Source organism: Octopus bimaculoides, chromosome 4, assembly GCF_001194135.2.
Source record: "Octopus bimaculoides isolate UCB-OBI-ISO-001 chromosome 4, ASM119413v2, whole genome shotgun sequence".
NCBI lineage: Eukaryota > Metazoa > Mollusca > Cephalopoda > Octopoda > Octopodidae > Octopus > Octopus bimaculoides.
This window is the reverse complement of record NC_068984.1, coordinates 55,303,856-55,314,071: the sequence shown is the minus strand read 5'-3', so window position 1 is coordinate 55,314,071 and position 10,216 is coordinate 55,303,856. Positions and strand designations below refer to the sequence as shown.

Below are 10,216 nucleotides of genomic sequence, written 5' to 3'. Positions count from 1 at the left end.
ATATATATATATATATATATATATATATATATAGAGAGAGAGAGAGAGAGACAGAGAGAGACAGAGAGAGAGATAGAGAGAGATAGAGAGAGATTGATATGTATGTATATATATATATACATACACAGAGAGAAAAAGAGAGACAGATGTATGTATGTGTTCATTTATATTTATCAATCAGTCTACACGTATGTATGTGTGTGTATGTATATACATGCATAACCACACACGTACGCGAATACTCGGAAATGCATGCTAAATTATAAGCAAAATGCATTATGAATATAGGTAAAGTATCATAGAGAACTGAATACGAAACCGCTGTTGCTACTCTTGCTAAATCTTAGAGCGACAAAACTTGTAAAATTCCCGGTACGTGAGAATGAGAAACGGGCGCGGTATGTTGCAAAGTATCATGCTGCTTTGCTTAGAAATATGGCTGAGGAAAGATCAATGAAAGAGGCATTCCACATATGCTTCTGCTTGAAAAGCAATCAAGGTATGTCCACAGCCTGGAAGCGGAATTTGAAAAGTCCGATGTTTAACAAGAATACCTGGGCGTTAAATTGCGCATGATTATTAGAGCCATAAAAATACTGGATAGGAAGCTAGGAGACATTCAGTCTCTTTCTATCTATAATGAGTTCTCAGTACTCGAAACAGACGAAATATAAATGTTAAAGTATTCTAGCAACTTGGTGCAATGATTGATGATTTGTCAGTGAAGGTGGTAAATTCTTTTGAATGTATGGCTTACTACTATTCCTCTCATTCATTAGTCACAGCCTTATTGTATGTTTTCACTACACTAATATGGGCAGCTAGTGACTTATGAGTATGCAATGTTTCGTTCTGTGTTTACTATCCTTATTGTTACGAAAGTGCTCTACTATTAACATAATATGATGACACGTGGTGACATTATCAGTTTGCTATACACGTTTGATGCCCTCAAATACTGGTTATACATTTGTATGCATCTACTCTTTCTCATTCCTACGGCATATTTTATTATAGTCATTGTTTCTATTTTCAGACCTAATCCCCATTAAGTTTATTTCTATTCCTAAATATTTAGATTTGGTTAATTTTTACATTACGTTGAAAGATGCACTATCATGTGTTTGCAACGATATGTTTATTAGGAGGCATTTATTTTCTTGGAGATTCTTGACGATAAATAACTGATCCATTATTTTCAAGCTTTTTATATTACTCATTAGTATATATGTTGCAATTTGCTTTCTGTATTCAGCTTTTGCTGCTTTCTGCGAAGTTTGATATACCGCGATCAAAATATCCTCCACGTTCAGATTTCAGTCCATCGCTCATCAGTCAGTGTGCTGACTTTCCCCTTTCTGTTTTCACTCCACTCAGGTTCTCAATGGTTAAACATGTAGGGTTTTACTTGTCATTGCATTATACAAATCTCTCTAAACCCATTTGTCAGTTAGAATTTAGCCTTTTCGCAATTTCTTTTGACTGTAACCCTTTGCTTTTTAAATATCTATATTTTCAGAACTTGTGTATTCTTTATCTCTTTCCCAGAAGACAGAACAGTGGTTTTTGCTTTGTTAGTGTTTCGTAATTATGTGTATTCCATGATAATTAATTTAATATTTTTGTAATTAAACAATCAATATGTTATATACGTGGTAAACATCTTTTCCGAGTCAGCGTTTCGCTGATGAATTCTCAATAAAATCGTTATTGTTTTTCTTTACTTTTTGGTACAATCTTGCGGGTTCTTTTATCACCCAATTAAGAATATAATTGCAAATTGCTAGCGGGGCAACTAAAATATATACAGGAGTTGAACAAAATAATTGGAGCAGTGGAAATTTGACTCCAATATTTCAATGAGCCATTATATTACGAATATCCATCCAAATTTCATTGTGAGTGTTTTTTTATGTATTGTTGATGGTTTTATTTATCCAATTTAATGATTATTTCTATCACTATTTTCAGATCGTAGTGCAAATTAAGCTAAGATGCGTGACTTCACTGAGTTCGAAAACGTGAAAATTATTGGAGCTCGAATGGCAGGAGCTTCCGTCACCAGAACAGCTGAGCTCCTTGATTTTTCGAGAGTACCATATCAAGGATCATGACTGAATTTGAGAAGCAGGAGGAGTAAGTCCGGCAAGACTTTGAAGCTCACTAAAAGAGACCGACGAGTGTTCAATCGCATTGTGATGAAAAATCAACGGACAACTGGCCCTGAAGTGACTACAGAGTTCAATCAACATCTGACTAGCCCAGTTTCGACCAAAACCGTTCGCCGTGAGCCCAATAAAGCCGAATATCATAGAAGAGCCACCATCAGGAAAGCCCTCCTTTCTCATCAAAGCATTCAGAAAATGCTGAACTGATGTACAAATTACAAAGGCTGGTCGATAGACCAATGGAAGCAAGTAATATTCGCCATCGAGTCCAGCTTTTCTCTTTACCCCACTGCAGGACGAGTTTATGCGTGGAGGCAACCTGGGGATGCTTTTAATCCTGACTACCTTCTTCCTACAATGAAGCAGGGAGGAGGGTCTGTGATAGTTGGTTTAAGTATTTGAATATCTGTGCTTGGTCCAATGTTCGTATCACAGTTTCTCTATTTTGCTATTTAAAGAAAAACACATTAATTAATTTTCCACTTTTCAAGATTGTTATTTCGTAGTTTTCTTATCTACATCATATATTCATTTCTCTGGTACATCCATGTATTCTCTGCAGTATTTTCACCAATTTTATCATTTGCAGCATAGAACTTGGTATTATCCGTATACTGAAGATGGTATACTGTCTAAACATCGCATTTGTATTCAAGTCGAGTTTTCTTTAAAATGTCTGTCAAAGATTTGAATACCAGACAGAAAATAAAGCTAAAGGTGGAGAGAGCGCGTGATAGAGACCTACAGAGAATGCAAACACACGCATGAGTGTTGTTCTTGGAATATTCTTCTTTTAATGAGAAGGGCAGTTTTTATCATCACCTCTTTCGTGTATCCATGGCATTTTTTATCCCTTCAACTTCTGGTGCTACTTTACTCGTGCCTATCGTTTCCAAGATCGTCAGGGGTGATTGTCAGCAAGAAGTGATGATAGAGGAAATAAATCATAAGTAAATCAACAAATTAAAAGATATGATTAAGAAGTGTATACCAGCTAACGTGTTAAGGGCCAGAATAATTTTGACTAGTTCTTCAAAATGAAGCACGGCGGTTGCAACGTCAGAGCTAAAGAGAATTATTATCGATTTGGATGAATGGAAGTCGTAAGCCAAGGATGGCAAAAGGCGTGGTATAAAAAATCGCAACGAGGAAAGATTCTTACCTCTCTATTTTAGGCATGGGTGCTTGGTTTTTCAGTAACACTATACAAATATTCATAATAGGAAAGGTTAGAAGCTTCGCTGCAGCAGACTTTAGTCCTACGTCGATGACCTGTCGTTGTCTCCAGCATAGGAGGTGGTATCTAGCGGCCCAACCTCCACTGGTCTAGCGGCCCAACCTCTGACAACACATGTTTGATGCATAGATATGTACTGCAATTCCGTGACGGTTAGGTATTGTGGTCGTTATTTGTCAGTGTATCCTTTTAGTCATAGCTCAGTTCTATAACAGAGTTTTGGCCCTGAATCAAGCAAAGACTAGAACAGGACATCTGGAATCAGGAATGTTGTCAAGTGCTTAGAGTTTTATACTAGCCGGGCAATGTAGTCGCTGGAATTTTATTTCAGATTTTTGTAAAAGAATAAAAAGTGTAGTGTGAAAGCAGAGTGAAGAAATTCTTGCAGACAATCTAGACACTGCTGAGGTGTACAGAAAGCTTTCATCCTGAGCATTTCAGAATAAATTCTTGAGATCCTTAGCTTCACTGTGGTAATGTAGCAAGAACGGAGTTGTTTGTTCCAGATAAACTCTGTAGTCTGGACACTAACGTCAGCCTGGTTGCCAGTTATGCGCACAGAGCGATGAAACAAATCTGTACGGATTAGCGCAGTGTCGTAGCATTGGTAATTTGTGGTTTGGTTATTAAGGAGCTGTAGGAGGGATCCGAATATGACTGAGTTCATCGTGAATGAACGAGCGAAGAGCTGTAGAAGGGATCTGACTATGATCGAGCCCATGACGCGTTGCTTTGGTCGAGAAAGCCAAGCAGTTTCGTGGCTTCCATGAAAAAGGTTGCATAGTGGATACGACTGAAAGGGTTGAGGATAGACAAGTAAACTGTTCCTTCCTATTTATTTCGTAAATCTACTTGAAAGAGAAGGGTTGTGCAGATAGAGAAGTGTTATCCTTCAGTAAATTTGTGAATAGGTGGTACAGAATGACTAACATAGATCTAACGAGTGAGTTTGTACAATTAATGTTTTTATAGCCCGTGGAATATAACTAGGAAAAGACACTTACTCTTAGTAATTACGTTTATCATTGGACCTGTGCTGTTTCTTGACTGGCTGTCGGCGACAGTTCTTCTCTGGGAATGTAGCTCAAATTAACTTTCATATACTAGGGGCGAAACCTCTGTCTATCTATTTGTCTGTTTTTCCGTCTGCTGCCTACATTTCTCTCTCTCTCCTCTATTTCTCCTCTTCTCTCCCTTTTTTGTTCTCTCTGTCTCTTCTCTCATTCTCCTTCTCCTTCTCCTTCTCCTTTCTCTCACTCTTCTCTCTCTTTTTTGTTCTTTTTATTTCTTTACTTCTGCTAGGATCAGTTCGGGTTGTTATTTCGCGCAAAAACCATAGAAGATCACATAGGTCTACCTTCTTCCAAACAACGGAGAATTCAGTATGGCCTGGTCAGTTATAATCTTACTATCATCATTGGGAGCTTTAAATAATTCTTTAGAATAAACGAATAGGCAAGGAGACATGCAAATTATTTCGAAGGATAGGGTACAGTTTCAATTTGGATTCGAAGTAAATTACCATTAAGATATATCTAGCATTAAATGATTATAAATGCCTATCCGTCCATTAAATAAAATCATCTAATTTTACCTTATGCATTTGTGTCACATTACCTTAATAGATTATATTTTATCACCTCTATTTCACGCGCATATATATTGATTAATGTTAACACGCGCATTTGCTGTGCCATCCACTGCAGGAAGGTTGATTATATCTCTTAACTGCTAGAGATTAAGAGACGTTTCTGGCCAATACACTTACCTCACGCTAACTCATTGTAAATAGAGCCCATGTATCAGTAAAACGGTGCATGAAGAGGTACAGTTAACTGACATATGTATTGAAAAAGTTTATGAAGATTGACAGATTTCCATTATCTTTTTTTGCAGAGAGATAATCTTGATGTGGATACACGTACCTGGTGAACAATACTTGTGAAAATTTTACAGAACACACGTGTGTCTACCAAGACTATTTTCAGCCTAATGATGAGCTATACAATGTTACTTATTTCAACATCAGCGAGACAGAGGGTGAATTAGGTTTAGGCCTATCGCGTGCTATAGGATACCAATTTTATGACTTAACACTCCTACAATACAATGATATAGTTAACGAAATACAAAACTGAATACACCATCGAGGGGTTTGCTTTTTAGTTGTTTCATCGGATACGAATAAAAGTCGAATCGCTCTAAAATCACACACTAAAGTTTTAAGGACGGAAGGTTCGTATGATAAATGAAGTCTGAAAAAATAACGCAATTTGGCACGGTTGAACTGCCTTGATTATAGTCCTTCTAGATCAAGGCTGACACGGGTCTTAGCAACACAAGAAAATTAATGATTAATGGATATATTATTTGAAGTATCACAGTACTATAATCAACGATCCTCAACGTTTCTTATGCACCCCATTTCTGAAATGCAACAATTCCCTGCCACCCTAATATCAAAATAAATAAATGTAATTGAAATTTCCAAACATTAACAAAATTGGTATTAAAAACTTAACTTTGAAGGAATATTCCCCGTTTATGTTTTAAGTACATGTTGTTTTGGATCCCATATTATATAACATATTCAAAAACATTACAGCGTGTCAAATATTTCGAAATTAAAAGAATTTGCTTTACAGAGTTATGATACCACGAACCGTAACTTCGAAACCAATGGATTAAGTGTTACATTAGCCTGGCTCTTAGTATACTCTATCACTTTCCTTTTATAAAACAATTGTTGGTAGGAAACGCAATGGAGTTTAATTGTTACAATTACGTTGTTCCCAAGTATTATCTGATGTTTGGATTGTAACATGTATGGATGTTATAGAAAAATAATGTATAATATCTGTTAGTTAAATATGAAGTTGTCAACATTTTCTGGCTGCATTAAATTGACAAATTTCCATAATTGGTAATTATAAGAACTCTGATTTTATTCACTTCTTTGTCGTATTTTGCTTGGTTACGTATTAGTACCAGTTTTTGTTCACCCCAGCTATATAACCCATTCACTAATTCCTTTTCTGATTATCTGTCTTCCATAAGTAGTAATTTCTTATATATTGTTGTTTTCACATAGTTCTACTGTATTCGTCATATTGTTTATTTATTTCTGTGGTGTTTTAAGACATCATAAATCAGCAAAGCGATAACAATCGAATACAGCAGAATATATCTATATAAAAAGACAAAGGCACAAATCCAATTATTTTCCCAATTTACCGTCATTTGTTTTTATTGCTATATGTTATCCTTTGTTTTCTTATAGTACAGTCATATCCTGAATAACCGGCTTATTACTTTTGTTCATTCTATTTTAGTAAGTATTTGTCTTGAGATTACGTTTCTTCAGACTAGATGATGTTTTCTTCACTCCAATCTTTTCTACAATAAGTTATGTGTTCATTTGTTTATATAATATGCCATTGTAGATATAATTACCTACTTATAAGAAAACTATTGCTGTTCACTCATGTATAAGAATCTACTCAAGTATCATTTCAATCATAACTCTAGCTATCATAATAAACTCTATACTAAAGCTATTATTACTACTCGTTTCCTACTCCTTTCATTAGTATTATAAATTAGTATAACCATCAAGGTGCATTTATTTCCGTTGAAATAAATACGGTTCATCTACAGTTGAGGTGAACTTTAATTTTCTATAGATCAATGCTCTATTAAGTTTATTGTGGTGCACCTCAAGGTCAGTGGTGACTGAGAAAATGAAGGCTTAACCTTTTGATTAGATCTCTCTTAAATTATACCTATTCATACTAAAAGACAATGTAGTTCTTTGTATTCAATAACATGAGACAGTCATGTCTGAAACTGTTTGATCGGAAGACGCGCGCAGCCAAACATATTAGACAGTTTTATTGTATACGCAAAAAAAAAAAGGAATTGTCATGGTTGGAATTCTTTTCACGAGAGCTGATGTAGGGCTAAATAACATCCATACTATCAGTAACAAAAAAGAATTGAGGGAGTTATGCAATGAGTTGAATTGATGAATCTCCCACAAAACCCTGGTTTTGATCCAATGTAAAACAGAGGCATTAATATTATTGTTTTTAATGTGTTATGTATCCAGCGTCATTTGCAGGGGAATATGGTCTGAAGGAATTAATGACGTTTTCGCTTATTGATTTAAGTACTTATGTCGTTTGAGACACACTAAGGCATTCTTTTGTCTCTCTTACACTTAACGTGAAAAAATCTCCAAAATCTGATTGCTACAACGCTGCACCAGAGCCCAGCTGGTACTCATTACAGCCGAACAGACTGGAGCTTCATGAAATTATATGTTATGCTCAAAAACATAACATTCCCTGGGTCCAGGCACTAAACGCATGATCATATGATCATGAGCCTAACACTCTAGCCCTTAAGCCCCTCCATCATCACTGGAAGAATGTTTCACATAGGTAGAACATTTTTATGCTAAGCTAAATATTTTTGTTGATAAACCTTGCCCCGTTTTCTCCCATGTAAATGGACCATGTTACAAGTCGTGCTGATATGCTGAACAAATGTAGATATACCTTCTTCACTAGGATTACTCATTGTACTTTCTTGTTTTATTTTGAGAGAACGAATATACATGAATTGTTTTCCCCAACAGGTCATTTACGTACTGAAGTATTTCACCTGCATATTTTACATTATAGATCATTTCTGATATTCTGCAAACAACTTTACAAAATACAACATATTAAGAGGTTCACTTTGTATAGGCTACATCAGATTGATCTGTTTCTTTCAAACACGTTAATATCGTTGTCGCATATGAAGCGTAATTAGATTTCAATATGGAATTGATTCTGTCACATTGCAATTATCTTATCAAGTATATATTTTATGTATTTTCTTTCTAGGATGATTATGAAAATTTGATTATTTCTTTATGATTTCTTAATTTTGATATGAATAATACTAATGGTATTTGTGTGATTGAAATAATGAAAATACGAACAAAATGAATCTTAACTCTTTAGCCTGTCCAAAGCATTTTCATAAGTTTGCCTTAAACGTCCATGGTTGTTTTCAGATTTTCAGTTAACCCCTCTTCCATACGTCCTGAGTAATATAAAACTTTTCTTTCGTAACTTCCAAGTTAGTCTTGTGGTTGAAAACAAATTGGGAATGTGTATCATATATGATGCATAGACGCCAAAGAAATACCTTCTGTGTACCACATATGGACAGACAAAGGATTAAAACTAAGGCATTTTAAGTAACTGAAAGTATTTCATAGATATGATCTAATTATCATTGCTTTTTTTTTTAGATTGAGGATTATGTTATGAATTAATAATTCATAGCTTTCAGTAATTAAAATTTCTGGTGACACAGAATGGAATTCTACTATTATTAAATTATTTTAATTCGACGAAAATTTAACAACGTCAATACTATCTTGCTAATTTTATATAAAAATATTCACTATAGTTTCATTATAATATATTTTGCTGATATATTTTTGTATGTATATATTCGGCAAAGTATACGAGAAAAATGCTCATAAAATTGAATTTCTATATAACAAGAGATATTTTTGACGTCAGATGATAAACAGATGTTAATACGAAATTAATTATAAATGAAGGATTTAGAGGAAATCAAGCGAACAAAAGTATACGGTACCTACCTTACCCTTGCCCCGCCTTGGATCCACAATTTGCAAAGTATCATCTTCAGGCACTCTCCATTTCCTGCCACTTCTTCCACCTCCACCACCACCTCCCATTACAGAAGAGCTACCAGCGTTCATAGCTGAGCCAGTTGTATATTATTTTTGAGTCTTTCTATAGATCTTTTGGACGGAATTGTTCATTCACTTGGGGATATTAAATCACATGGATTCACATGTATAACAAACATTCGCTTACATTTACACGAAGCATTGCATGTATATACATACATAAGCACTCCCGCACGCACGTGTATGTAGTTGGTTGTGAGTAGTATAATCATATACAGTCAAACTTCTAATATAAATCGAATGCAAAACATTGTCTGTATGAATCTGTCGTTCACGACACCATTGAATCATGTGGTTGCTAGAGTAATTAATCCTACAAACGTATTTTCTCAATTACGGAAGAATAAATATAGAAACAATATTTGTGTTTATATACATTTATAATTTTCCCTCGCTAAACTCAGTATTTCGGCTTCATGTAACAATGACATAAAATAATTACTGTATTTCCTGGTTACCAGTTTAAAGGTGTACTGCATTTTTTGTCCATGTGATGCGTCGCATGGTATGACATCACTGATTGTCCACTGAAATATAAAAGAAAATGTTTGTTGTTTGTATGATATGATGCAGGAAACAGTTTAAAGATTATATAGTAAAGTCTGGGTTAACATACTTAATGTGGTAAGCCAAAACAAATTTTTAATCAATGGACATTAAATCCGTAATGAAAGAAAAACTCATTAGCGTCAAGGATTATTTTTTAAATATGATAAGCTAGAGAACTCTGAAATTGAAATGGCAAATAAATTAAATGGAGACATTCAGTGGTGAATGATTCTCATGTGAGACTAGAACGGTACACAATACTTATGTCTACATTCGACCGGACTCGAAAGGCTCTAGAGCGCTTCTGCATTTCTCGTGTTAATAAATTAAAATTGAAGAAGACAAAAACACTCGAGTAAAAATGATAAATTAACGAGGGACATGAGTCAGAATAATCATAATGTAAAAGTAGGACATTTTGAACTTCATTCAACAAACGATACTCACCGAATATATATATATATATATATATATATATATATA

At 34.7% G+C, this 10,216-nt stretch overlaps 1 long non-coding RNA gene across 2 annotated transcripts in view; it reads right to left on the bottom strand.

Annotated features, from left to right (window-relative positions):
- LOC106880086 (uncharacterized) overlaps nucleotides 1-10,216 on the bottom strand; it is a 169,671-nt gene that overhangs the window by 56,045 nt on the left and 103,410 nt on the right. For both annotated transcript variants that reach the window (XR_001410702.2, XR_001410703.2), the window contains exon 2: nucleotides 9,071-9,711. This is a non-coding gene — a long non-coding RNA (uncharacterized LOC106880086). The remainder of the gene's footprint in view (nucleotides 1-9,070; nucleotides 9,712-10,216) is intronic.